General features: G+C 37.1%; 2 pseudogenes; one reads left to right on the top strand and one right to left on the bottom strand.

Annotated features, from left to right (window-relative positions):
- The first annotated feature begins 4,301 nt into the window (after nucleotides 1–4,301).
- Nucleotides 4,302–6,503, top strand: LOC125209292 (annotated as a pseudogene).
- Nucleotides 6,504–8,873: 2,370 nt separating this feature from the next.
- LOC125209291 lies at nucleotides 8,874–24,431 on the bottom strand (annotated as a pseudogene).
- Between the last annotated feature and the right edge of the window lie 865 nt (nucleotides 24,432–25,296).

Below are 25,296 nucleotides of genomic sequence, written 5' to 3'. Positions count from 1 at the left end.
AATGGATGTAGGGAAACCCAATACCAACACCAAATTGTCTAGATCTAATCCTATGAATTAGGATAGATCAAGAACAATAATCAAAACCCTAATTCTCCCACAACTACGGCTCGAAAATCGAGACAAGTGAGAGAGAAGAGGGAGGCGCCGACTTTGCCTCCTAGGGTTAGGGTTTGTAGGTGTCTTGAATTGTGTGCTAGGGTTTCCCTTTTCACTCATTAATTTATAGCTGACCTTACTGGGCTAGTAAGGGGATCCATGGAATCTATTTAAGTGTTGGGCTCACCCATTAGATAAATTACTAATTAAATCAAATGACCCATGATTTAATATATTATCAATGGAATATTATTTTATTCCACTAAAGAATAATATTGCACTCCCACTTAAATCACCAAATCACAAATAACTTGGGTCCATTTTATTTAATAATATTTCCCGCGTTTAAGATTATCTTGATCCATCAATTTAATTCTTTTGTCTGCTATGTGACTAGAATTAAATTAATTCTCCAAAGAGTTTTTCTAGTTTGAAACTTTATTTATTATTCGTGAAATAAATTCCAACTGCGCAGTTTTCTGAATAATAAATTCATCTTTCAAACACCTCTTGGGGATCACCCCTTAGGGATTTAATCATACCACACCGGGCACGCGAAATCCAGCACCCTTGGCATAGGGCGGCTCACGGCAGAAAAGAGCTCAGCAGCGGCTGTGGCGACCGAGGTGTCCGCCGCTGCCGTCGATTCCGATGGTGAGTCTGGCTCCTCACGGCGGGAGAGGGCGTCCGCCGCTTTGTTAGTGATCCCCTTCTTGTATTCAATACGAAACTTGAAACCCATTAGCTTTCGTATGTACAATTGCTGATCCGGTGTCTGCACCACTTGCTGCAATAGTTCCTTCAAACTCTTTTGGTCACTACGGATAATGAACTCCCTCCCAAGAAGATATTGCCTCCATTTCTGGACCGCCTCTACAATCGCGAATAGCTCCTTGTGATAAGTGGAAGCTATGCGACGTCGCGGACCCAGCTTTCGGCTGAAAAAAGCGATAGGATGGGCATCCTGGATTAACACCGCGCCTATACCGACGTCCGACGCGTCAGTCTCCACACAAAAAGTCTTGTTAAAATCCGGTAAGCTCAACACGGGCGCTGACGTCATTGCCACTTTCAGTGTTTGAAACGCGGCGGATGCGTCGGGTGACCAGCAGAATACGTCTTTCTTTAACAGGTCCGTCAATGGTGCTGCAATCACCGCATAGTTAGCAACGAACCGACGGTAATAGCCCGTCAGGCCTAGGAACCCCCGCAATTGCTTTACATTTTTGGGTTGAGGCCAGGCTGTCATTGCCTCAATTTTGGTCGGGTCTGCTTTGAGAAGTCCCTCCGTTATTAAGTGACCTAAATACTCCACTGTCGTACTGCAAAAAGAACACTTGGAGAGCTTTACGAAAAACTGATGGCGCTGCAGTGACGAAAGTACCTCTCCCAGGTGCTCACAGTGGGACTCCATAGTCGGGCTATACACCAAAATATCATCGAAGAATACGATGACAAATCTCCGTAAGAATGGCCTGAAAATATCGTTCATCGCAGCTTGAAACGTGGACGGGGCATTTGTTAACCCGAACGGCATCACCAAGAACTCAAAATGTCCGTCATGTGTCCTAAAGGTTGTCTTAAAGATGTCCGTCTCATGCATTCGGATTTGGTGATATCCCGAACGCAAATCTAGCTTTGTAAAAAATACCGCCTTTCCCAACTCATCGAACAACTCATCCGCCGTAGGAATGGGGAAGTGGTCGGGCACTGTTGCCAAATTTAGTGCTCTGTAGTCGATGCAGAATCGAAAAGTGTCATCCTTTTTTCGAATCAGCAAAACCAGTGACGAGAATGGGCTCTGACTCTTCAGAATAATCCCCTGCTCAAGCATCTCCTGCACCTGTTTTTCAATTTCGGCCTTTTGAAAATATGGATATCGGTATGGTCTCACATTAATTGGCTTCGTATTCGGTAATAGGTGGATTCTGTGATCAAACGTACGCTGGGGGGGGCATCCCGACTGGCAAATCAAACACCTGCTGATGAGCCTGCAACACTTGCGGAATACCATCTGGAATATCTGCCGGATGGTCTGTCACCGCGACAGTAGCGATCCCTCCTCTGACTCTGGCTCCAGAGCCACCAATTCGTAGAACTCGTGGGCATGTGAAGACGAGGCAATCAATGCCAAGGAATGTAGGGAAATCTGCTTTGGGTCGGGTAGATTGCCTGTAAGCATAATCTGTTTGTCATCCTTTCGAAACTCCAATGTTTTTCCAATGAAATCGGCGTGCACCCTTCCCAATGATTCGAGCCACGCCATGCCCAGTATGACGTCCGGTCCATGGATGTCCAATATATGCAAATCCACCAAGAATTCAGTACCCTGCATAGTTAGTTTCGTCTGCCTTGAAACATGAGAGCAGGTTAAAGATGCACCATTACCTACATACACCCGAAACGGTCTTATCGGTGTCAGCGACAAACGTAAACGCTCCGCTACCCGTGGGTGGAGGAAATCATGGGAGCTTCCAGTGTCTATCAATATGTGCACCTCTGTCGCACCAATTTCTCCACGAACTTGGAAGGGTTTGGATCTGCTATGACCGTCCAACGCGTGCAAGTGCGAGATGTCGGCCGTTATAAGCTGATCATCCGTGTGGTGGCCCTCATGCTCACACTCCTCATCCTCATCTCCAATATAGCAAAGTAACTTCACCGCACAGACGTGTCCCGGAATGTATTTCTCCGGGCAGTGCCAACACAACCCCTTCCTCGAACGTTCGGACTTTTCAGCATTCGAGACCAGAATTGGTTTAAACCGAGCCACGCCCGGATCACGGCTGGACTGTCCCGCGGTCTGTCCCGGAGTAGAGCTCTGAGTAGGCCCTTCCCGTGCAGACCCTGGCTGTCTCGACTCTCGTGGCTGCCATTGTCGTTTCTGGGAGGTGGTAGCTGGAGTGGCATGCTGTTCTTGGTTCGCAGCTAAGCGGAGAGCTAAGGCCATAGCCTCGGCAAGCAACTGCGGTTGCTGTAGCTCCACCTTCTCTTGGATAGGTTGTTTGAGGCCTTCAATGAAGATCGGATTAGGGCATAATCGGATAACCCTTCGACCCGATTCAAATACTTCTCGAACTGATCATGATAATCCGCCACCGTTCCCGTCTGTACCAATTTGGCTAAGGGACCAATATAGTTGCGAAAACTCTGCGGGTCAAACCTGTGGCGGACGTCCTCCACAAACTCCTCCCATGTGACGAAATGATTATTATGTCGATAGTTAAATATCCATTCATCCGTAGGCGGATCAAAAAGCATAACCGCATAATGTAATCTGTCCTCCTCTGGTATCCGCATGTGGTCAAAGTAATATTCCGCCCGGGAAACCCAATTCGTAGCGTCCGTCCCGTCGAAGTGCGGAGCTCGCATCTTCACCCCGCTATGAGTATCCTCTCTCCTATTTCGAAAATTGTAATCGCGATTGCGTGGAGGATCCCAGCATGTAGGGTGTCGCCGTTCTCGACCGTAACGTTGGCGAGTGGTCGGAGGATCCCAACTGGACGGACGGTTGTGACGATGCGGGGGCTCAATATCACGCCTCTGATCTCCGCGGTAGCCGTAACCCCCTCGGCATCCACGCATCGGTTGTCTGTTCTCGCGATTCACCAATGGCCGGTGTCTAGGGTTTTCCAGCCTGTTACCGAAACCCTCGTCGCGATACTCCCTATATTCCCGATCATCCGAATCATAATCCTCGTCCGCGTACTCCAAATCTATGATCGACGATTGCTCCAGATTCTCACCCGGACGATCCGACAATTCTCTATTAGACTCCAACCGGTCTAATCTAGTCAAAATCCGCTCAAACCCTAAAGCGAGGGGGTCGATGGCTGAACCCTCGCCCATCGGTTGTTTACCCTGATTCTGGTCGTTGCGAGGTGGCGGTCGTGGCGGCCCAGTTGAATCCCGGCGGCTGCTCATCTTAAATACTTCAAATCCTTCAAGTGGGCCGTGTCGATCCAAGAATTCATGGCGAGAGTGCAGAGAAATAGAGATATCACCTTGCTTGAGCTCTTCATCCATCACCATATAGTTGTTATACCAAAAGAGTTCTCTATTTCCCCTCCTCTGTTGGAGCATGTCAGCACTGGTTAAGGCTACCCTGCCATTGATGAGAAGCACAAAATCCATGTGGAGTCCTGCCTCACACAAGTGAAGCCTCACCAAATACTTGAATCCCGCGTCAACAGAAACTCTCCATGTCCGCGCGCCTCTCCCGCTCACGATTTTCCTACTCATTTGACCTAGCTCCAGGCCAAAAAGTCATTCGACTTCATTTCAATCCCGTCGCCTACCACGGTTTCCCGAGCTTCGATGACTTTTTCACTGTCGAAGCAGGTCCCTACACTCTCCTCTCCAATTTCAGCGCTTCCATAACTGCTCGTGCTCTGTCTCTCAAAACTCTCACTAAGGAGTTCTGCATCAATATCCTGCACCAACACAACACTTCAGCCTCATCTTTTACCCCGAAACTGAATCCAAATACAGCTATGCTTTCATCAACGGGATTGAGATCATATCAGTCCCTCCGCCATTCCTACTGCCACGGCGGGGACGGAGGAATCCGCGTTGTGGCGCAGAACTACATCGTGCATCTCGACAACAGCACTGCCCTTGAAATCGTTCATCGCCAGAACGTAAAATGGGGATCCGATGATGGCATGTTCGGGATATTGGAATCATCTCTACTACGAAAGTCATCAAGGATATGGAGAGTGAGTGTTGATGTCGGGTTTAGGTACATGGTGAGGCTTCATTTGTGCGAGCTCGGCCTCAAAATGCACGACGATTTCATCCTTCGTATCGATGGCAGGGTTGCTTTCACTAGTCCTGATGATATAGTTTTGCTCCATCATAGCTACAACTATATGGTGATGGTGGAAGGCCATAAACGCGAGGGGAAGGGAAACATCTCCGTTTCTCTCCACTCTCGCCATGAATTCTTGGATAAGCATAGCCCCTTTGAAGGATTTGAAGTCTTCAAATTAAGCAACCATGACATGAGTCTTGCTAGTCCCAATCCCCCTCTCCCTTCAAAACCTCACCATGTTGTTGCTAGTGAACCATCCATTGTTACTAAGACAATTGTTGTCACTGCCTTACTTTGTCTCCCAAACGTCGTCTTCCATCTGCTGTAGCGTGGCAAACCACCGGACAGGGCGAATCATCTCTGTCGCTGCTTCTCATTGTCTGAGATGCAACGAAGAGCTTCCACGAAGGGAATGTGGTGGGAAGAGGTGGATTTGGGAAAGTGTACAAAGGGTTCGATGGATAATGGGAGAGAGATGGTAGCCGTAAAGAGATTGAAGTCGGGCTCAAAACAAGGGGAGCGTGAGTTCTTGACAGAGATCGAGACACTTGATAAACTTCGACATGGGAATCTAGTTTCCCTGATTGGATACTGCAAGGAGAAAAATGAAATGATTCTTGTTTACGAGTTCATGCCAAATGGCACTCTGGCTGACCATCTCTACAAGAAGAACGATCGCTTACATCCCCTCTCGTGGGAGCAGCGCCTTAAGATATGCATTGGAGTTGGCCGGGCGATAGACTATCTCCACACTGGGCGAGGCATCATACACCGCGATGTGAAGTCCTCAAACATCCTCTTGGATGAAATGCTCGTGGATAAAGTATCAGATTTCGGGCTAGCTAAGCCTGCAACTGGTGGGAGCGAGGGGCAGAGCACGCAAGTGAAAGGGACACGGGGGTATTTGGACCCGAACTATAATGCCACTCATAGAGTGACACAGAAGAGCGACACCTACTCTTTTGGTGTGGTGTTGCTGGAAGTATTGAGTGAGAGAGCTGCAGCGGATGGGGTGGCAATGTGGGCTAAAGAGGGGATTGGAAAAGGGGAAGTTGCTAAGATTGTGGCTCCGAGTTTGAGAGGGGAGATATCAGCAGTTAGTTTGGATACATTTGTGGGAGTTGCGGAGAGATGTGTGGCTGATGAACCAAAGGAACGGCCGGAGATGACGGAGATTATCATACAGCTTGAGCTTGCACTTGTGCAGCAGCAGGGACATGGTGTGTCTTCATTAACTCAGGAGATTAGTGTTGGAGTTGATCAGTTGTTGTCAGCTAGTAATGAGTTAACAATGATGAATTCAAGAAAAAAGCCATATAAAGTTTGCTCGACAGTTTGGAAGAGTTTTTGGAAGATTAGGAAGCCATCTTTATGCAAAACACACTTGGTTGGCATCTCAGGTATAACAATTTTTTTCTATGTACATTTTACTAAATCAAAGATTCAATTTTTATGTTGCCATTGTTTTCTGCCCGCCATTAAATGTCCCACTTTTCTACTTTTGTTCGACCGTCATTACATGTCTCATTTGAAATTTACTACAGCATCATCAAGTTTGCATTGCATGGAGAGGGATGGTATACAGATTTGATTGCTGCCCAATGTAAGTCTCTCAAATAAATAGCAACATATATATACATATATACAACAAATGGTTGCTAAATTTGGAGATTGGGTGTTGTAGTTGATACATGTTAGTATCATATTGAAATTTTCTCTATTATCTTTGATGTTGATATGTTATAGCTGGATACTTTTTGGTGAAGGCACAAAACCCAAATATAAATCTTTACGTACATATATATATGTCTGTATTTTAAAGAAATGGGTGGTTTGCGGTTTCTTGAGATGTTTATTATCCATGGCCGCCATCATTTGTTGCCTCTAGGGCCTATATAGTCGAAGGCAACATCTCCGTGGTTACATCTTCGGCTAGCCCCTTTTCCGCATGTCGTCTGAATCGGACATCCACGGCCACCATCCATTTGCTACCTCTTAGGCCTACATCTTTAGTGCCAACTTCTCTAGTGGTCACACCTTTGGCTAACCCCTTTTGCAAGTCCTAATCCGTTAATTAATAAGCATATAAGTTAGGAAGTTCTAGCTCAATCTAAAATCATGGTCAAATGTAACGGATTGACGAAGCTACAGACAAAGGCCATGGAATTTATTTTATGCAATCGAAGAGTTACTTTTCATAATGGTCGACCATAATGGTTTTTTTGCCAAATTAGAAATAGTCGGTAGTGCTCCAAGATCACATGTTCATTTTCGTGTTCAAGTTCATGTCTAGTGAATTTTTAACAGATCGTGTTCATGTTTGATCGTATCCGGTGGCAGGGACACATTTAAGATTGGTGCCAATTTAGTTGAAATAGTTTATATATTCTTATAAAACAAATTTTATCCCACCTAAGATTAAAATAAACTAAATCTTGGTCTTGGACTTTTGAATGTTCTGGTGTGCACCCTTTTCACCTAGTTTGGTTACTCCCTTCGTTCCACTTTAGGATTTCCAGTCATTTTTCTGCACTCGTTTTATAAAAAATATAGTAGTAATAAATATAGTTAAAGTGGAGAAATGGTAAAGTAAGAGAGAAAATAATGTTGAGATGATAATAAATAATTTAAAGTAGAGAAATGGTAAAGTAAGAGAGAAAATAATGTTGAGAAGAACGGGTGCAGAAAAATGATTGGGACTCCTAAAGTGGGACGAGGGAGTGTTTCATAATTTCAATTTAACTAACTTTGAGATTGAATACAATATGTTTAATCGGGTGCGTTATATTGCTAACTATTTAAATTGCTAACTCTGTTAACTCATCAATGTTGTGTATTAAGAATGTCAACACAGTAACATTAAAATGTCAACACATAATATCAACACATTATATTGAAGTTCAGCAAAATTATATGTTGACATTTTAATGTCTATCGTATTAACATTTTTTATACACTGCGTTGATGAGTTAGCAAGTTAGCAACTTAAAAAAGTTAGCAATTCATCACGCCCCATGTTTAATCAGTGTAAATGTACTAACAATTTTTGAAGTACTTGTAAATTTGAATATTTGTTTGGGCTCGACTAAGCAAGAATAAGCTCATGGGCCTCAATGAAGTGAATAAAATTGGTCATATATCTTTAGTTGGGCTTCATTTATCTGTTTCAATTGGCATTTATTTAACCACTCTTAGAAAACTTAAAATGGTCCACTAATTCCAGGCCCAGTTGGAATTTTAGGTTTTGACTTTTGACACAGTATATAGGATTATAATGCATCTCATAAACTAAAAAATAATAATAAAAAGCAAACAGCCGCTGATATCAATAATAAACTATGAAATGTAGTACTCATTTCGTCCCGCTTTAGCAGTCCCATTGACTTTTCTACACTCGTTTTATAAAAATGATAATAAATAGCTAAAATATAGAAATAATAAAGTAAAAAAGAGAATAATGTAGATAAGACTCTTCTCTACATTATTCTCTTTTTTACTTTATTATTTTTTCACTTTAATTATTTATTATCATTTTTATAAAATAAGGGCAGAAAAGTCAATGGGACTGCTAAAGCGTGACGGAGGGAGTATCACTTAGTTTGGAATGTTTGGAAATGAAATACGAATCACTTAGAAAGATGTAGTTCATTTGGTATAAATTTGAGATGCAAAATTTGAGACCTTGGTTGCATTCTACGGGACCCCACATTGGCAAACGACGGCGATACAAGGGTTGAGGATCGCCGGATGAAGAACGGTGATCGAGATTCAGAGAGACAAAAGTGAGTAATGAGTTCTTCTATTGTAGCGACTTTCCACTAATTCGGTTTGCCTAACTGATTAACTTCCTAACAGCTTCTGGAATTGCAATTCTTTCTTCTTCCTTCTTTTTACTACACTTTTCTAAAACATTCTTATCTGAAGCTATCATTTGGACAAATACCTAGGCTGAGGACTGAAGTGAACTCTAGGCTGTCTCGGCAGCTGTTTCTAGCGTCTCTACTACTTGCTGCATTGTGGGTGTGCGTTTAGGATTCATATCAAGACAGCTGAGGGCGAGCTCGGCTACTTCCGGATCAATTATCTGCTTCCACTTCCTCTGGTCAGACAGAGGACCAAGTTTTGTTGCTCACTGCTGCGTCTCTTGTCAAATACTCGCAAACCTGCCAGCACTTCTAGTAACACCACGTCACTCTTCTCCGTTAAGTGGCCCTGATCATCAGATATCAATGTGAACCACAGTTTTGTTTTCTTTTTTCAATTGAAGAGTTACATATGATAGAATTGCTATATGCATATATACATGTCATCACATATGTTCCCATAACCTGAGTTGACACGTGAGATTTATCAGCGCCTGGACCCGTTTTTGCAAGGCCGAAATCAGATATCTTGGCATGGTACACTGAGAGTAAGAACCTAAACATCAGTTTAAGAAAGAAGAACTTTCATAATGGGACGCAGCTTACATTGTCAAGCAATATGTTTGAGGACTTGAAGTCCCTGTAGATAACTGTTACGTCCGTAGAATGCAAGAATGCCACACCACGAGCTGCTCCAATCGATATACTAACCCTAATATCCCATGGCAGTGGCGGGCGAGAACCTAACCAAGCAAACAAATTAAAGAAATTAGCTATCTAGCTCTATGTCTAGCACTAGTACCACAATTCATACGTTTAAATAAATCTCTTACTTTGAAAAAGATGGGTATTATAAGCTTCCCTTCTCCATGAATTCATACACAATAAACAGCTCGTTATCATCCCATCCATATCCCAATAACTTCACCAGATTAGGATGAGATAGTTTTCCAAGAAATTGCACCTCGGCCTGAATATATAAATTGACACAGATAAAGATACCATTAGAAACAACTTGATTTTCTGCATAGGCAAGCGAAAGAAAGTACGAGCTAGTTTATATGGTGTATGTGTGAACCAACTAAATTCTGATGGGCTCAAATAAACATACTTTAATTTTTATGAGCAATATGAGGGGGAAGATATCATTCAACTATGGTACCAACCATAATTTCATTTTCATGCATTGGAAAGTAAAAGTTATCAAGATCTCCAATGCTAATGCAAAGCTAAAAGAGAAGGCTTCCAATTCTGGAACTACTTGAACAGTGCCACTCTTGAAATCCCTGCATGCTTTGATGATTCAACTTCTTGACAGCAACTAGGGATCCACTTCCTTCTCATGTATCCGGCCTTTATAAACTGTTCCAAAACCTCCATCTCCAACAACTGAATCACCATGGAAATTTCTTGTGGCAGCCTTCAGTTCCTCAAAAGTGAAAATCCTTACAGCTGGAGTAGAACTCGTTCCACCTATTTTCTTATTAGTAATAGTGTTGCCTCCAGATATTGTATTGATGGTCCTACGTGACAATGTATCCGTCAAGCCATTGCAAGAAATAGTGTGAGGAGAAATGGTAGCTAGTTGATTACATAACTCATAGATACAATGAAAGATGCATAGTAATTACAACTCGGTATCAGAACCCCGATCTGTTGAAGTGTGTACGATGCACTTTGCATCGTTTAATTTATGTTTTGGTAGGAAATTCAGCATGTGTCATGATAACTTAGTATGAAAAGCCATATAAATACCTGACTTCCACATGTGAACCCTGTCCGCTTTGTTTGAGGATTTCCTGGTTTTCCGAAATGCATCCCACGTCCCATTTTTTCTTCCCGAATCGATCATTGTGCTGTTACTCTGTTCTCTTTGGAGAGATGTAAAAGTTTTTGCACTAAAGGAAGGCGCCATTGGTGTTGAGCCAATTGATAAGCTAGTTCTATCCTTATCAATACATGGCAATGCATCACTAACACTTGTTATTTCATCATTCTCCTTAGTATCTACTTGCTCTTTTGGAGTCAAGACAATCCTTTTCTCCTTCTGAGATTCATCAACAGATGAAACAACGTCCTCGATACTAGTCCTCTCTTCCTGTACTAAAGATTCTGCCTTCTCCTGCTGCTGAAGTGCACGAACAAGTTTTATCACTAGTAGCGCTGCTGTAGGCCGTTTCTTTGGTTCATCGTCCAAACATCTTTCTGTAACCTTCAAAAATATCGGGGGACTTGGAGCTACAATATCATCAACTCGTCCCTTCCTTATGTTATCTATAGCCCATGTAGTTAGACTACGCTTATCTTCGTCATTCAATGGCTCCAGCAACACCAGTTGTAAAAAAGAATAGATGTCACTTTCTTTTGTTAGCTTACGAGTTGTAACAAAGTTGGGGTCAATATATCCAAATGTGGCTTTAAGATTCGTGCTATCTTGGCTCTGTGACTCGCTAAGCCGAAATCCGAAACTTTAGCCACAAAAACTAATTAACACAAGTGCGAACTCTACTAAAATGGGTATGAACTGATTCACTTGCTTTTACTTGAACTCTTTTGACCAGATCTGATGATAAACCAGCAGATTGAGGGGGGAAACGCCAAAAAGGTGGTGGTCAAATTGAGGAAGAAATAAAAGAGTGAGGTGGTAGAGGTCAGATGATTTTATGTATGTATGAAAGCGTGTAGGCAGTAGAGGTCAGATGATTTTAAGAAATAAACAACGATTTTCTTTCCTACATAGCACCACCGCATTTTTATTTATTTTTTTTTGTGAATGTGACAATGTGAGAGTGAAATGTTAGGTTTCATTTGGTAATAAACGACAAACACTTACCGCATAAAATTAATTGCGCGCTTAATAGCCGTGATTGATGACATCAGTAAACATGCACATTCACTCACAAACACTCATTAGAGGAATTTGGGGAGGTGGATGCCTGTACTAAAATTATATATCTTGGATTCAAATATATAGAATTCTATGCTTGGCACTTATTGTGATTTGTGATAGGCTGAATCAGTGAGTAGTTATTTCTCATACCTTTCCGAGCTAGAAGAAGGTTGTTTTTTGTTTTTCTACAATTCTTATATGATCTGTAAGCATGAATAGCTATATCTCAATGAAGTCAAAGTTTAGACATTTCTCCTACTTGAATCATCGAAGACACGATTTGTTGTTTTTGCGTAGTATAGGCAGGAGAATGTTGGATTGAAATGTTTTTGCGTACGTGATAGCGCTTATAAAAAGGTTGAAAGTTGTAAACGCAAAACAGCTCATGTCCTAATTCAGCTTTGAGTGATCCTAAAGGCCTTGGCTAAAGTGGTTAACCACTGCAATCGAATCATAGATTCCATTCATCACTCTAGCATTCTGGACACTATAAATACAGATTGATTTAAAAGTAATCATCAACAGTTCATAATTGAGTTAAAAGTAATCTTCATACCACATCACTTATATATGAGTGGGGTTTGAACATAAGTTGATCAAATTATTATGAAATCAAAAACTAGAAACAAAAGAAAGAAAAACATAATAATCTTCTTCATATTATAACATACCCCTCTTCAACCTCCTCATTTCCCCCATTCAAACCAGAAAATACAACCCTAGGCATAAATCTGCCCCTTCCATTGAGCCTTGCAAACGGGGCATTCGTGTAGAGACACGGCCAGCAATATAATGGAGATGGCCGCAGCGGGATCTTCAGCTAATCCAACCGCCATCCTCCATATGCATTCTCTATCCCCTTCATTCTTTCTTTCAAGACCCAAAAAGTTGAATGTGTTTTGCGAGATTACTCTCCAAATTTGACTTTCATTTATACATAATGTGAATTCTATTACTCCCTCCATTTCTTCATACTTGAGTCCTTTGTCCATTTCAGAAAGTTTCTTCATAGTTGAGTCATTTTTATATATAGTAACATTTTTTTCTTTTTTACTTTATTCTCTCTTATTTTATTCTCTCTACTTTATTCACTTTATACTTTATTCACTCTCTCTCTTTCCCCCCCCCCCTCCTACTTTTTTATCTATTTATTTAACATATCCAATATATCTTTCTAAAACTCCGTGCCGAAAAGTTTCGTCTCAACTATGGTGAAACGGAGGGAGTACTACTTAATTATTGAGTTCAGCAGTATTTCTTTGATTTTTTGTTCATGCTGACAAATCTATCCACCTTTTTTTTAAATATATTCTAGCTAAAATATTAGAGGTCCTTAAATCTTAATCATCGACTTTCGATTTGTTAAGTCATTTTATATTTTTTTATCAGTATTAGATATATTAATCCAATTGGACGGACACACTACTAAAGAAGTAGGGTTTAGTCATTTGTGAAATTATCAAAACTTATAATTATAATGAAGTGGAGTATCAAACTATTAATCAATATTTTAATTTTTTGGTTATGTATCCTTTTTTGAATGAATATATCAAATCTGTTAATCTTTTCATCAAATATTAATAAATATTAACTCCGCGTTGGACTTAATGCAAAATGGTGAGAGTTTGGGAAGGTGGGGAATTTTTTAAATGAATTTCCGATGGAGATTTTAAAAATTAATATCATAAAAAGAAGGCGAAGTGGACATAGAATAAGAGTCTCATTATCCACAAATCCACTCTTAAAGACCGAACCATCGAACCCTACCAAATTAGGGCTTTTAGATCTAGTTTTTTATGGATAAGATACAGTAAATTTATAAATTATTTTCGCCTTCATCACGAGCCTATTTTAATTCATCTGAAGGTAAATAAGTCATACTAACATGTTACGAAGATTTAACTTCGTTCCAGAATATATTACTTCATTCTAGTAGGTTATTACTTCATTCTAGTAGGTTTTTACTTCATTCCAGTAGGTTTTTTACTTCTCTCTATAATATCTATCACCAACGCCATGGCGCTAATATGGTTTAATAAACATATGGAATAATGTAATAAATTATTGGAATGAAGGATGTGTAGAAGCATTTGAAGTACAGAATGAAGTAATAAACCTATATAATGAAGTAAAATGGGCTTGTAATGAAGCCGAAAAAATTTTCACAGCAGCACATCTCATCAAAAAAACTAGATCTAATGGCCCAAATTTGATCTTTAGTTCGGTCTTTAAAATTGGTTCGACATTGATCACAGCTCCATAGAATAATATGCATATATCAAGCGAACTGAATTTAATTTTACGCAACTATATATGACTCAATATACTTCCAATCATGGGTGCGGAAGGTCAATTTAACAGCAAAGTGACGATACCATAATAATATTATTAATGAAATCACCATTTGTGTTTCTCGAGTCAAAAAATAATCAATTCATTAAATAATTTTTCTAATGGGTTTATATAAAAACACAATATGTCTTGTTGAGGCTGAGTTCTATCGAGATTTTATAAGCCTCATAACATTATTAATTTCTAACTATTCTCCAATTATATGCAATTGTTCAAACTTCAAAACCCATCTGCAAACTATAAAAATTCTTGACATAGTAATGTAGAGAATTGATTTATTTAGGCATAGTAATGTAAGAATAACGAGAAAACGTTTAATGCAGTTAGTGGAAAAGTGTAACGATTTATATATCTCTATTTAGAAATGATACAAATCGAACTAAAAGACGTAATATAACGAAAATATTATTAAAATAAAAAACAATCAAAATTAAAAATCCGAACGAAAACCATATGTTTTACCAATATCTAATGGTTGGTTGCTTTATTTATGTCAATATATATTAGTGCGACAATACTATCTATAAGGAGGAATGATTGCAATAAGAGTATCTTTTAAAGATATAAAAGTTGAGGCACAATTATTAGCTTTTGAAAATTTTCAGAAAAGTAACAATTTAGTTAGTAAAAGAAAGTGTTATTAAATTAAGAATAAATTATTTTAATCTTTTACTTTTTAGGATACTTCTATTTGTATCCATGATTTTAGTTGAGACACCAATAATAAGGATACTTTATGAAGCGTTGGTGATATAATTAGACACACAAATTATCGTCTTTAAATGTATTAAAAAAAGTCCTTAACCGTTCTTTTGTTGTATTGTCGACTTTAAAAAGTACTTTTATAAATTTTAATAAAAAAAGAAATAATAATTCCGAAAATTTTAACACTTAAATGCCATTTTTAAAATCAAATTACATATTTTAAAAAATGTATAGATATGTAGTAGTATGTTTTTTATGAGAATTAAATAGATTACTAAATCACTAGCAAATGGATCTTCTTTTTGTTTGATCACAGGTGTATCGAATCCATTTTTGGCGGAATCCGACTAATCCTGTTCAACCAGGTTGGCGGATTAAGGCTGAAGTCAAACGAAGCAGTTTTTATTTGAAATTATGATAAGGCGGTTCGAAACCATGAAACCATCGGTGAACCGGTGATCTGGAATCGGTGGTTCCTACACGGTCACGTTCCATTTTTTTCAAACCTTAATTAACCAGCTCGCATCCTTAAAACTCATGGTTCAAGTTCAACTTTATTCTTGTGGTTCTCCTTAGAAGGTTAATCACCGGTTCATGGAACCTATGACATCTCTAAACTCTAATCCTACTCACTAATTTGCAAAGGAGACAAACATCGTAAAAAAAGAGTTATAATTTCTGGATAATTGACTTTTTATTTTCACAGTGTTCAATAAATTTTATTAGCTTTAACAAAAAAAAAATCTATATCAATGACTAGATTATTTTTTTTACTATCTTCGTCTTTTAAAAATAATAATTTGTAATAAAAATGACATAAGTTTTAACATATTGGTAATAAAAAGATATTATTGTTAATTTGGAATGAATCACAACTTATTAAAGAGATTTCTTTTCTAAAATAGAAAGTTTCTAATATTAAACGGTGAACTAAAATAAAAATAGATTATGTTTCTGTAGGACATAGTATAATTAATCCAATACTTGACATGATGCTTTGAAGTTTCTCTTCGAGCGATCCAACCAATCTATTAATAGTCACTTTGTTCACAACTAATGATTTTGTTTTTTATTTTGAGATATTAATCCCTTTCAAATTTGGTAGATATCCACTATTTTTTCACTCTCTTTTTTTTTTCTTTTTCTCCATATCAATCATTTATTCCAATTATTTTTTCTGTTTCACATTTTATTAATTTTACATTAACATCACGTACACGAGTACTCAAAATTACTCCTATCATAATTTGGTGTCGACAAGTTCTTATTGCGTCGGTTTAATTGGGTGGGCTTTGTTGGGTTGGCCCATGCACATATACAAAATTTTGCAATCCAGACATAAAATACCGCAAAAATATATTCAACAAGTGCAATAGGATCAAATAATACGTTGATAGTGTCCAGCTTTGTGATCGCTTAAATTTAGAGTTATTATTTAGGTGAAAATGACAATTCTATTTTTTGCAATTTACTGGGCAGATCAGTATTAATCATTATTTACCTTTAGGTCGGCAATGGTTGCACTTTGGTGTCTGGTCAAGTATTCTTCCAGCTTTATAACTTATTACTCCGTCCGTTCCATAATAGTAGAGTTATTTTATCATTTTTGTACGTTTCATATATATTTATAATATGTGACAATACAAAAAGATATCATAGAAAAATAAAACAAATCGAATCAAATTCTAACAACTATAAAAATTAAATAAATCAAATACTAGCAACTACGTAAAGTAAAGTAAATCAAATCCTAAAACCTACATAAATAATAAACTCCATAAAAAAAAAAACTCTTCAAAAAATTTATAATACATTGATATTATTATTGCTTAGTTCAAGCATTATGGTTGTGTATTAGTGTACCTTCAAATAAGTTTTGTTTTGTTGCACATTCAATATTCAAAATCATATAAAATAGTAAAAGTGCTAAAATATACTTACTCCCTTTTATTTGTTTTGTTGCACATTCAATATTCAAAATCATATAAAATAGTAAAAGTGCTAAAATATACTTACTCCGTTTTATAATAATAGAGTTATTTTGTCATTTTGGTATGTTCTATAGTAGGGGAGTAATTTTTCTTTTTGGTAAAAAACACATTTCTTCTTACTTACTACTTTACTCTATTTTACTTTATTCTCTATTCATATTTCTGTTTTTTTTCATTTTCTACTATATCTTCTTTTACCTAACCCACTTAACACAATTTTTCTTAAATCTCGTGCCGAAAGGAACGCCTTCAATACTATGAAGCGGAGGGAGTATTACTAAAAGATCGTATTGTACGCAATGTTTTTATATAATATTAAGTATTCCCTCAATTCCTCTGTAGTAGAGACATTTCTTTTTGAAAAAAAAGAATAAAATAGAAAGAAAAGATGTAAATATATGAAGAGAAAGTAAAGTAAGAGAGAGTAAAGTACTTTTTGCCAAAAAAGAATACGACTCATCTACAGATGCACGAATGGAGTAATAATGTATCTTAGGTTAATATAGTAGTAAGTACTCTCTCTGTCCCACAAAGATTGTCCCATTTTTTCATTTTCGTCCGTCCCACAAAGTTTGTCTCATTTCACTTTTTTATCATTTTTGGTAGTGGACCTCATATTCCACTAACTCATTGATACTCACATTTTATTATAAAACTAATATATAAAAGTATGACACACATTCCACCAATTTTTTCAACTCACTTTTCATTGCATTTCTTAAAACTCGTGGCCGATCAAAATGAGATTATCTTTGTGGGACGGAGGGAGTATATACACGTTTTCTTTTCTAAGCAAAAATTAGGAATTTATAATTAAGTAATTCTTTCCTTTCTCAACCCTCAACGCTCTCTCTCTCAGTCTTCTCTCTCGGCCTATCCCCTCGCCGACCTTCTTCCTCTTTAATTTCCGGCAGCAGATGACGCCGCCACCGCTCTCCCCTTTCATTTTTCTTTTCCCTATTCGCACTTTCTCTTCTCTTTCCCTCATTCCTCAACTTTAAATTAGGGAATCTAGGGTTTTCAAACCTCGCCTGGCGGTGAAGAGAGGTGTCGCTACCTTCTAGAGCCATTTTTAGACTCTAACTTTTTGGATATGGGTTTGTGGGTTTGAAGATAGAATTGCATTTGAGTTATGGGTCGCTGTTTTGCATTTTGATTTTCAAATTTTTTATTGGGAATTGCATTTTTATTTTTAGGATAGTGAGTTTTATTGCTGTCAATAGAGCTGCCCAAGGTTTATTGAATCGGCGGTTAAAACTGAAACCGTAACCGCCGGTTACGGTTACGAACCAAAACCGTGAGAAATATCTCGAACCGAAACCGTGAATTTTAGAACCGTGGTTTGGTTCAGGTTCCAAATTTTTCGAACCGAAACCGCGACCGAATCGTCGGTTCCGAACCGCCGGTTAACCGGCGGTTTCAAGGTTCCGAACCGTCACTGCAATGATAAATTTAAACATAGTTAATCCTTATATTAAAACTATACTCCACTAAATAAAACATTGTTGAATGATCCGATTTTTGAGTTTTATACTTTTATAAGTAACTTTCATTTTTGGATTTAGTAATATTCGTGGAAACAATAATGTGGGACAAAATTTTGCAGTAAAAATAACTTTATAATACTATTTGATAAAATTGGATGGTAATTTGGAAAACGAAAAGATAATAAAATAAAATAAACTAAATTACAAGATGGAGTCTATGGTGTATGGACCATTGATTATGGTAATAACTTTATAATACTAATTCCTATTTTATTTAACACAATTTTTTATGTATGGAGTCTATGGAGTATGGATTATTATTAATAAATATTTATCGAACATTGTTTAATTAAACTTAGAAGAATTGATTACTTTAAATAAAGCATAATACTCTAATTAACATTGATTAATGAATTTGTAGTCTTCAAAATTGATTAGTTGAGTCTTCAAAATTGATTGGTTGGCGGTGGGTGATGGCTACACAATTCAAAATTGATTGCACAAAACATCATTTTTTTAATTTTTTTTGTAATGTTGATTTTAAATTCAAATTGGATCTCATTCCCCTCTATTTATATCACTTTATAATTTGTTTGTAAATTTTATCATATTGTAATTTGTTTGTAAATTTTATCATATTGTAATTTGTATATGTAAATTGTAAATTTGATATCATTTTCACTTTACTCGTCCTAACCATTTCCTTGTTTTAATTTATTTTATAATTTCAAACTACATGGCAAAAAAAATTAAGGGAAAAAACCGCGAAACCGTGAAACCGAACCTAAACCGCTACGAACCGTCCGAAAACCGGCGGTTCGGAACCGAAACTGAAACCGCCGGTTTTCAAACCGAAACCAAAACCGTGAAACAGCCTCACGGTTCGGTTCCGGTTCCATATTTCCCAAAACCAGAACCGGCGGTTCCGAACCGAAACCGCCGGTTCATGGACCGTGGGCAGGTCTAGCTGTCAATGTTTAATTTTTTATTTCAAGTTATAATTTCAAAATTTGATTCTCTGTTATGGATGTTGGAGAATGCAAATTTTAGGGTGTTCTTCAATTTTGTTTGGATTTTTGCAGATTTGGGACTTTTCTATTTTTTTATTTTTTTTTGTATTGTTGTTGGATTTTTTGTTGTGATCGATATTGGAAGATGAACGATTGGCGATTTACAGAACTTGGATTAACAAAATTAATCCCAAAAAGTAAGTAAAAATTGGATGAAGATGATATGTTGATGAATTAATAAATTTGATGAATCTAGCAAAATAATTGGGTTAGTCGAGCTAAATTTGATGGAATGGATTAATCCAAAAAATTGGATGAATTTTAAAAATACAAAACAGTATTATGTTCTCTCTCTTAATTCAAGCATTATCGTTGTGTATTAGTGTACCTTCAAATAAGCTTTGTTTTGCTGCACATTCAATATTCAAAATCATAAAAATAGTAAAAGTGCTAAAATACACTCCTATTACTAAAAGATCATAGTGTACACAATATTTTTATATAATATATTAATTAATATTTTACTGTAATTTAGGTAATATATCGTAACCTAAATATGTTGTGGTACATCTTACTTTAATTTAATTTGAAATATGCAGAACATTGAGGTCATGAATTAAAAATTTGTGTATTAATTTTTTACCTTTTTTGGCACTATAAAAAATATTCCGTAATTAAAAAATCAAAAAATAAGGCTGGAGGCTAATCAAGTCTTTTCCATTTGTCCATTATCAAATTTAATATTTTAATATATAACTAATACGTAACATTACTAATATAATCTGATATAATCTGATTTGGTCGTATAAAATTTAATTGTTTATCATTCCTCTCTCTATTACGTGTTTAGTACAGCATAAAAACAAAAAACCATGACCATAAATCCATAATTACAATATCCTAGTACTAGCAAACATATTATGACTATATTATTACTATAACTGTTCAATAAATTCATAAGTAATTTAATTGTGTAACTGTGATATCTTTTCTACGACCTAGAGGAACATGATTGGGCGGCCACGGCATCATGCTAAACACATTTCACATCAGAGCATTTCTCAATCCCGAGGTGGTCCCCACCATAATATACAATCTCAGCCGGCAGATTCAGCCGTGCATATTAGTATAATGAGATTCCCCAAGTAATTACTGCTAATAATACTCTATCTCCTATGAAAATAATATGCCATGAAAATATGAATAAAATTAGTAGTAACTAGTAAGTATGTAAGAGAGAAGGGTAGTTAAAGAGCAGTGTTACTGTTAATGGAGAGGGAAATTCGTATTATTTTTATTTAGGATTTGACAGTGATATAAATTGTACTCTCTCCGTCCCAGATAATTTGACTCAATATTCTATTTCGGGACTCAATATTCTATTTCGGGCTGTTCTATATAATTTGTCCCACTTCATTTTTACCATTTTTGGTAGTGGACCACATATTCCACTAACTCATTCCTACTCACATTTTATTTTAAAACTAATACTTTAAAAGTAAGACTCACATCCCACCAACTTTTTCAACTCACTTTCCATTAGATTTCTTAAAATCCGTGCCGGGTCAAAGTGTCCCAAATTATCTGGGACGGAGGGAGTAAATAATTTCAATGGTATTCGGTTTACTAGATAGAATAATATCAAGATATAATCTAGGATAGTTGTGAGACTATTTTAATTGGAGGGGTTTGACCATAACTAATTATCACATGATTACCCATTATGGATTGAGTTGTGAGATTCAATCTCATGAACTAAACATGAGATACAATCTTGCAAATCGAATCGAATAACCCCTTAATGTATAACAGTAATAAATTTGGATAACTTTTCATAAATAGAAATACATATATTTTTGAGATACAAATAAAAATGAAAAATACTTATATTTTTATGTGAAAGTAAGTATTAAATAATTATCAATTATTATTGACAATATTTGGGGAAGTCAAATGTTTCATCGAACGAGTGAAAATATCTCAAAAGTGTAACAAGATCAAGTGAAAATTCTTGAATCGTTAAACTCGCGTCATTTTGGAAATTTAGAGATGTATTTATGATTTATCAATAAAAAATTACTCCCTCCGTCCAAACTAAGTTGAATCATTTTATTTATAACAAAAAAAAAACATCCAATCAATCTTGTATTCTATTACCCACTTTACTCTCTCTTTATTTCTCCTATTTTATTCATTTTCTCCTACTTTTTAATATAATTTCTTAATATCTGTGCCGAAAAATTTAATATGAACTTAGTTGGGATGGAAGGAGTACTACTTCCTCCGTTCCAAGGAAGATAACCCCTTCCTTAGGTGACACAGTATTTTATATAGCTTTATTTTATGTGTTAAATGAAGAGAATAAAGTAAAAGAGAATGAATAAAGTAGAGATAAAATGTGTTTCCATTTTTCGTAATTGATCATCTTGATTAGAACAAATCAAAAAGAAAAATGGGTCATCTTCGGTGGAACGGAGGGAGTGCTTCCCTTTTAAGGAAGATGACTCATCCTTGGCGGCACAAGATTTTATGTAAATTAATTTTATTTGTTGAGTGAGGAGAATAAGATAAGAATGAGAATAAAATAGAGATAAAATTATTTCTATTTTTAGTAATGAGTCATCTTAGTTGAGATAAACTAAAAAGGAAAGTTAGTCATATTCACCGACAGATAGGGTAATATTTTAATATTACTATATTATGTACCACATAAATTTATTCTTGTGAAACAATTTTACACGTATTCTTAAGAGCAAATACATGAATATGGAAAAATATATACAAAAGTCGAAGTTAAGTCCAAATATGCACATTGATAGTAGTATAAATTCGACCATCAAGCAATTTTGTGAGCTAACGCTAAGATTTATATAAGGTGATTTAGTTTATCATCCAATAAAATTGTGTCCGCAAGCATCTTTTGATGATAAATTAACTAGGAATATCAATAGCAATCACTCCGGTTTTAGGTAAACTATTTTGAGATTACAAGTTAGTCGAATTGCATTCTTATTGGATTAGAAATTTACAATCTTAACCCTAAATATCCAGATGTTGAGCTAGGGTAATATTTTAATATTACTATATTATGTACCGCATAAATTTATTCTTGTGAAACAATTTTACACGTATTCTTAAGAGCAAATACATGAATATGAAAAAATATATACAAAAGTCAAAGTTAAGTCCATATATGCACATTGATAGTAGTATAAATTCGACCATCAAGCAATTTTGTGAGCTAACGCTAAGATTTATATAAGGTGATTTAGTGTAGCATCCAATAAAATTGTGTCCGCAAGCATCTTTTGATGATAAATTAACTAGGAATATCAATAGCAATCAATCCGGTTTTAGGTAAACTATTTTGAGATTACAAATTAGTCGAATTGCATTCTTACCGGATTAGAAATTTACAATCTTAACCCTAAATATCCAGATGTCGAGCTAGGGTAATATTTTAATATTACTATATTATGTACCACATAAATTTATTCTTGTGAAACAATTTTACACGTATTCTTAAGAGCAATTACATGAATATGAAAAAATATATACAAAAGTCGAAGTTAAGTCCAAATATGCACATTGATAGTAGTATAAATTCGACCATCAAGCAATTTTGTGAGCTAACGCTAAGATTTATATAAGGTGATTTAGTTTAGCATCCAATAAAATTGTGTCCGCAAGCATCTTTTGATGATAAATTAACTAGGAATATCAATAGCAATCAATCCGATTTTAGGTAAACTATTTTGAGATTACAAGTTAGTCGAATTGCATTCTTATTGGATTAGAAACTTACAATCTTAACCCTAAATATCCAGATGTGGAGCTAGACCAACATGCTAATTAGGCTAAGAATTTTATATTTTATTTATAACTTAACAAACATAAACTCAAAAACAATGAATTATTGGTATACAAATTTTAAAAATAAGACACTGAATACGAATAACGATTGGAAACTCTTGAGTTGTCAAAAGATTTAATATAATACTCCATCCGTTTCATAGTAATAGAGTCATTTTGCAATTTTGATACATTCAATAGTAATAGAGTCATTTCCCTTTTTAGTAAAAGTCAACATATTTTTCCACACCTACTTTACTCTCTCTTAGAGCATCCGCAGCGGTGCTGAAAACGGCGTCCGTCCGTCCGTGTCAGCGGCAAGGAAGAGCTCGTCCGCCGCTGGGAGCCGTCCGTCCGTGCCAGCGGCACGACGCTGCTCTTAGATAAGAGCACGTCCGTGCCGCTGAGCAGCACACGTGGCGCTCTCTGATTCGCCAACAGCATAGCCGTTGGTATATTCAAAATTTTTTAATTTTTTAAAAAAAATTTCAAAATTAATTTTAAAATAAGTTTTTAAAAAAAAAAAAAAATTTCCACTTCCGAAAAAATTATATCCGTTTTCTACCACTTTTAATTTATTTTTCAATTTTTTTTCACCAAAATTCACATTTTTATATATAAATACCCCCATTTCAACACAAAAAAATCACATTCTCATCTATTCTATCATCTACATTCTCTCATCTTTTTTCTCATATTCTCTCATCTAAATTCCCACCACACTACACTACACAATGTCCGGCTCCGACGATCACCCCTCCGGCAATCGCGGTTGGAACCACTATTGGTTCAACTCCGACTCATTCCCTAGTCCGGAGATGCAATTTACGGCCCCTCCTCAAACCCAAGGTTTGCAAGTTGCGGGTGGCTACCGCCCTTACCCGGTAGACGACCAAAATGCCTCCGGGTTCGGGTGGGCACCCGAACCCGGATCGGGAGGGAGCAGCAGCTCTACTCCTACTCCTACTTCTATTCCTACTCCTACTCCTACTCCTCCTACTCGTGGCACCCGCACCCCGTATATTCCGGGTGAGATGATGGCGATGTTCAAAGCCTACTTGGTAGTCTCCGAAGATCCGGACGTTGGCACGAACCAAACCGGAGAAACGTATTGGTGGCGCATCACTCATCTTTACAATGAAACCCAGCCGGGGGAACCATCTATCACAATGATAGTATGGTGTGCAATTGCATCTTCAGATGCAACAAGGCGATTGGTAAGTTCCAGGGGTACTTCCAACAGGAAGAGCGGGCGGCGGGGAGCGGCAAGAGCGAGCTTGACATCATCAGTGCCGCCTTGGCGACCTACCAAAGCTTGGAGTTCAAAGCGTTCTAGTACCTCGCTTGTTGGCAGGAGGGGCGCCTTCATCCGAAGTATAGGGGCGGCATAGTAGCATCCTCCTCCGGCTCCTCTAACAAACGGTCGAGGTCGGTAGCCCTATCCGACGGCGCCTCTAATGATGTGGCTACCCTGGCTTGGCGGAACTAACTTGGGTAGCCCCGACGCTGGCCCGAGCAGTTCCCGCCGGCCGCAAGGAAAGAAGAAGGCAACGGCCACCCGCCGTCGCGCCCCGACTCCATCCGCCCCCGCTTCCGCTCCCTTTGTGCCTCCTCCACCCCCGAACAACTCGTTGTGTGCCCTCTTGGGTCAACTCTATATGAACGATACGTCTAAGATGACTCTGGAGCAACTTGCAACACATGAGGGAATGATCCGGGGTCTCAAGAGGCAATTCGGGATAGAAGACTAGTCTTCCAAGTGTGTAATTTTTAATTTGTAGGATTTTAATTATGTATTTTTTATTTTCTAGGATATTAATTATGTATTTTTATTTTAATTATGTAACTTTTATTTTTTAGGATTTTAATTATGAAATTTTCATTTTTAATGTATTTTTATAATATAGAAATATTTTTAGTAATTGAAGTATTTAAATTAAATAGTGGAATGGTGGGACCCTTGAACTTGTCCTTAGCTAAGAGCACGGATGTGGGTGTTGTGCTCTTAGCTAAGGACAATGAGTAAAAGTGGGTCCTTAGCTAAGAGCACGGATGAGGATGCTCTTACTTTTTTTTCTCTCTTCATCTATCTACCTTTTTCATTTTTCACTTTATTCTCTCTTTACTTAATTCACCTAACACAATTTATCTTAATTTTCGTGTCAAAAAAGAAATGCCTCTATTACTGTGGAACGAAATGAGTAGTATATAAATTTAAAATAGTACTTAGCATA

The sequence above is a fragment of the Salvia hispanica genome, chromosome 3 (genome assembly GCF_023119035.1).
Source record: "Salvia hispanica cultivar TCC Black 2014 chromosome 3, UniMelb_Shisp_WGS_1.0, whole genome shotgun sequence".
Classification (NCBI taxonomy): Eukaryota; Viridiplantae; Streptophyta; class Magnoliopsida; order Lamiales; family Lamiaceae; genus Salvia; species Salvia hispanica.
This window is presented reverse-complemented; position numbering and strand designations above follow the sequence as displayed.